Raw genomic sequence first — 5,764 nt, 5'->3', positions numbered from 1 at the left:
CGCGGCGGGTCGGGCTGGGGGGCTCGGCCTGGGGGGCAGCGGCCAAGCGCCGTCAGGACGCGGGCGCTCGGGGTTTGCTGGAAAAGGATTGTTTTTCTGGGGGTGGCGCTTGTTAGCCACCGCTTGTCCTAGTTTAAAGCCGGTGAGCCCTGCCTTTGGGATTTTCTGCTCCGAAGAGACACTCAGATAGCAGCCGAGTTCTTTATGCTCAGATTGGTGAATGTCGTGGCATTTTGAATGCTCCGTGTTAGAGGTGATAAATGGCCAGGCCATGGGGAGTCCCTGTAGCACCTGCTGGGCTGACGGTGGTGGAGGCTGTGTCTGGGGGTGGGACCGGGAAATGAAACGTGACCGAGATCCTGTTTGGATATTCTGCTGAAGTTACCATGTTTCTGTTCAAGTATACCAGTTCTAGCACAAGTTGCTAAATCCGATTTTAGGACTTCGTGATAGAAGAGGTTTGGGTGGCCCTGAGACCCGAGATAACCCGGTTTGGCTAACAATTCTGGGAGTCGCCTGAGTATCCCTTCCACATCTCCATGGGGAGTTCGTTTTTCCCCTGTCACATATGTCCTAGTACGTGATTGACCCTGGGACAGGAAAGAAGCGAGGGACAGCATTTCGCACAGGCCTGAACCAGGCTGGAGATGTTTTTCAGATGAACAGATAGGTCTCTAAGACACGGAAAATGTTTTAGTAGGCAGAGTTGGTAGGTGGGGAGAGCTCGCTGTTGGATTGAAAACCATCAGTTCATACGGATACTTGATTTTCTGTGATGCCTCAGGAGGAACCGAGTTTTGTGATTGGAATTTTCACGAATCTTGTTTCAAGGCAATCGTTACTACATAAAGGAATCCTCCGGCGAATGTGGTCAGCCCCTCCATGTGCCTTGGATTTTGATATCTGAGATCTGCTTAAAATAAAAGACGTGCATTTATTTGGACCCTGCTTTCCCTTGGAGATAATCCTGAGTCATGGCTTAGAGAAGTTCCTTCTGCCATCCAGAGCCGACATGTCTGGTGGTCTCTGTGGTGCTCCCCCCTGAAACCGGGGAAGGGAGGATCTGGGGAGATTGAGAAGCAAATTGAAAGAACTTCTCAGTACATGCCCTCTGGCCTGTGTTCACACTCGGGCGAGCCTCAGTTTACCCCCGACGTTTTGTTTAGGCTCCTGTCACCAGCATTTTCACATTTGTGTAATACTTGGCAGCTGAACATGATGTTAGATAATCTCATTCATTTTTCTCCCATTTCCTGACGAAGCTGGGTAGAGAGAAGGTCTGCTCATAATTAGGGACAGGTCAGAATGCGATAGGTCCTCCCCTGTAACTGGCGGTTTCCTGTGCACTCCCCGTTTGAGGCTTCACAGCCCCAGTCGCCTTTGTGCCGTGCCTAAATGATGTAATTACTTTGGGGAAGGTGTTATTACCCCCTTTGATCTTGTGGAAGCTGAAGGTAAGAGGGATTTTATGATTTCGTGACTTTGGGACAACTCTTTAGTATTAAGATCACTTTCCAACCTATAGCTCCTTTCTCCATTAGGCCACATGGTTGAGAGTGGAGAGAGAAAAGAATTAATTGTAGGTTTTTTTTTAAGAAAAACCCAACACACCCATTACTGCAGTGAGCTGGTTCCAGATACTCTCACACTCTACCATGATACCCTTGTACCCCGGCTGCTTGTGCTGGCCCGTGTGAATGTTAACCCACAAGACTCCTTTAGATGTGGCTGAACCAGTTACTATAAAAAGTATTTCACTTTCACACTCCCACATTTTCAGAACAGAGAAACTCAGTACAAAGGCAATTTTGAAGGTAAGTATAGACGGAGGGGATTTATTGAGTCTTCTTTTCTGAAGACCAGATGCAGAGGTTTCAGTAGGAAAGCATTTTAAAGGGCTTCCTGGAAACTTGGGGAGGGAGTAGGTTCCAGGTTTTCCTAATTCATTCAATTCTGGAGGTTTACATCGCAGAGTATAGGCTGTGACACAGGAGGAAGGTGCCCGGGGGATTTTAGCCTGTAGCTAGAAATGATAAACGCGGAATAGTTGAGTTAGTTCATAACCATTAAGTCTGTAATTGCAGTTCAGCAGTGGTGGGAAAAATGACATTTAAGGATTTTTTATTTATTTTTTTAGAGAGTTTTTTTGCTATGGTTCATGTGCACTCGCTGGAGAGACAGAGACAGAAAGAGAGCAATTACCCCCCAGGGGTGATGGCCACGACACAATTCCTTCTCCATTCTCCTCTCAGGATTTTGGGCACACATGCCTGGTGTGCGATTCAAGCTGCTGGATCTGGGACTTAAACTGCTGTCAGCCATGTGAGAGTCCAGCTACATAACCAGTACGCCATCTGCTTGTCCTTAAGGTTTATTTTTTAAGTTCTTAACTTTTTTTTTATTTAAGAAAGGTTGTTGAAATTAGAAATGCATTTTTTAAAATTTATTTATTCATTTGTTTATTTCAATTTGACCAGAGAGGGACAGAAAGAGAGAGAGAGAGAAAGTGAGAAAGCAAGTCACCAGGTCCAGGACTAGAACCAAGGTTGGCCATGTGGGGATCCAGCACCTTTAACCACCATGCCACCTTTTTTTTTTTTTTTTTAAGGTTTTTGCCATAGGGTACCTGCGTTTGCCAGGCAGAGAGAGAGGGAAAGTGAGAAATCACTGGGGATGCGGGGGATGGCCATGCCACAATCCCTGCTCCTCCGTTCTCCTCCTGGAATCCTGAGCATGCACGCACACATGCCTGGCACGAATTTCAAGCCACCAGGTCCAGGACTTAAACTGTGGTCGACCATGTGAGAGTCCAGCGTCCTAATCACTACGCTACCCGCTGGCCCCATTAAGTTCTTGATTTCCTGAATAGCACATTTTTCAGGTTTGCTTTTTTAGAAAATTTGTTATTTCTTTTATAGCTTCTGTAGTCTTCAGGATGTGTTTTCTTTGAGTTAATTACCCGCTACCAGTACATTGTCCGATTGGTATTATACACAGTCTCAGTGACCTTCGCAGCGTAAACATGGGCGAGTTTTCAGTATGCTCTGTGTTCCGTGGGAGCAGTCAGTGTTTCCACAGCATTTTATTTGCAGCAAAGGTCAGTTCTTTTCAGGTGAACTGTTTTCAGGACCTTTTCTCAAACTTTATCATTGTGCTTGGTGGCATTCTCTTGTAGTCACTTTTAAATATTAAACTCTTTTCCCCATCATCCTCCTAACCACTCCTGGCACGTTTTCTGAATAGGAGGTGTTTTTTGCCGTCATCTGCTGCCTGCCTTGTGGTCATCTCACTTCTCATTTAGCCCTCCACTGGAGAGACTGTGCCAGAAGGGGAGAGAAGATGAAAAGCAAATGAATCATTTTCTAATTGTTAGCAGCTTGGAGAATGATTTAGTAGAAGAGATTGAAGCTATTTCAGAAATTCTAGGGCTTATGTTTTATTTCATTCATCTGCATTGGCTCAGAGACATTGGTCCACCAGCACAAAAGCTTTTTTTTTTTTTTTAGAATTATTTTTTTTTACTTTTTTTTTTTTTTTTAATTTGACTAGAGATTTATTTATTTTAATTTGACTAGAGAAGGACAGAGTAAGAGAGAAAGAGTGAAAGTGAGAAAGAGTGAAAGTGAGAAAGCAAGCCTCCAGATCTAGGACTTGAACCACTGTCAGCCATGAGGGAGTCCAGAGCCCTTAACCACCATACTGCCTGCTGGCCCCCAAAGTTCTTTTTTTTTGAGAGATTTTTGCTGTAAGGCACATACACGGGCTGGAGAGACAGAAAGCGAGAAATCATTTCCCCCTCTCCTCCATTCTCTTTTCAGGATTTTGGGCAGGCACGCACAAGCGCCTGGAGTGAGTTTCAAGCCTCTGGGTCCAGGACTCAAACCGCGGTCAACTCTGTGACATAGCCATTATGCCATCTGCTGGTCCCCCCCATCCCCTTGTTTTAAGAAAGAGTTTTTGCTACAGGGTGCATGTGCTCACTGGAGAGACACAGAAAGCGAGAAATCATCTCCTGGGGGGATGGCCACACCACAGTCCCTTCCTTGTTCTCCTCTTAGAATTTTGGGCTCACATGCACATGTGCTTGGTGTGAGTTTCAAGCTGCTGGGTCTGGGAGAGACTATGGCTGTCTCTGCCAAGTGGCAAGTCCAGAGGCTTAACTACTACACCCCCTGCTGGCCTCACCAGCTCAGGACTTAAAGGCTGATTATTCAGCTATTGAGTAACCCATAATCTTTCTCCTTGTTTTGGTCTGTTCGTTTCTTGCTGCATCTAGGCGTCTCCACAAAGGATGTTTAGAAGCAAGGTAGAGGTGAAGTTTAAACTAATATTATTTTTTTCCCTCTGAGTTGGTTCGTTCTTCTTCTTTTTTTTTTTTTTTTTTTTTTTTTTAAGAGTTATTGGGACCAGCAGTTAGCTGGTAATGTAATGGCTATGTCCTGAACTCCCATGTAGTCAACCGCGGATCGTGTCCTGCACCCGGCAGCTTAAACTCAGGCCGGGCGCATGTGCGTGCGTGCCCAAGATCCTGGGAGGAGAATGGAGGAGAAGGGATTGCGGCGTGACCATCCCCCCTAGGAGGTGATTTCTCACTTTCTATCTCTCTGTCTCTCTCTGTCTGTCTGGCGAGCGCATGCGCCCTATAGCAAAAACCTCTCCAAAAAAATAGAGTTATTTTGCTTGTTTAATTTGACCAGAGGAGGACAGAGAGAGGGGGAGAGAGGGAAGAAGGGAGGGAGAGAAAGTGAGAAGGCAAGTCGCCAGGTTTGGGACTCAAACCGTGGTCAGCCACGTGGGAGTCTAGCGCCCTTAACCACTACATCACCTGCCAGCTCCCCCCCCCCCGAGTTCTTTAATGAACAATTTGATTTTTTTAAGGTAGTTTAGTCGTCATTATTGTAAATGACGAAGAGTGACCTTCCTTCAGTTTATTTCGATGTATCTTACACACAAGTACAGAGAGGCTTTTGGATGCTTCTTAAGAAACATGGGCTTATATAGATTCCCGTAATTGCTCTCCTGAATTATTGAGCTTGAGGTTTCATTACATCTTTGTACCGGAACCTTAGCTTTTGCTGTGGAACAGATTCAGGGGCATTTTATTTTTATGACTGCTCAAGATGTTATCTTGTTTTGATTTAGCAGTAAAAAGGGAAAAAAAAAAAAAGACTAATAGTGGATAGACCTTGTGTAACATCTGTAACATTGATGTTTTTCCGTGTCTTTGGTCTTCCATTTCTCATTTAACCATGTGGTGGCTGTTCATGAGTTGGAGCTTTTGTAGTTTGGCTGTAGGGATCTGACTGGAGAGTGGAGAGAGAGAGAGAGAAAGTGAGAAATCACCCCCCCAGGAGGAATGGCCACACTGCAGTCCCTTCCTGCCACTTTCCTCTTAGGATTTTGGGCACACATACACAGGTGCCTGGTGTGTTTTTCAAGCTGCCAGGTCTGGGCCTCCAGTCGTACAGTTGGCCATGTGGAATCTAGTCACCCCAACCTCCATGCCACCTGCTGGCCCCACTTAAGACAGGGGATAGAAACCATATTCACACTGGTGAGTAGGTTCCTGTTTTATATATGTTTAAGCCTCAGGAATTTTTACACACCCGTTACGACTGCTCACTTAGGCTGAGGTACTGTACGGCTTGTAAATAAATCCTAACTAGGTCGGTAGGGTTAAAGAATGGCTGTAGGGAGTCTAAAATGAATCTTTTTCGATTCTTTTTCTTCGATTCTGTTCTTTGCATTTCTACTCTAGGAGGGG

The sequence above is a fragment of the Tupaia chinensis genome, unplaced genomic scaffold, assembly GCF_000334495.1.
Source record: "Tupaia chinensis unplaced genomic scaffold, TupChi_1.0 Scaffold146828_1, whole genome shotgun sequence".
NCBI lineage: Eukaryota > Metazoa > Chordata > Mammalia > Scandentia > Tupaiidae > Tupaia > Tupaia belangeri.
The sequence above is the reverse complement of the archived record's forward strand: the minus strand, read 5'-3'. Positions refer to the sequence as shown.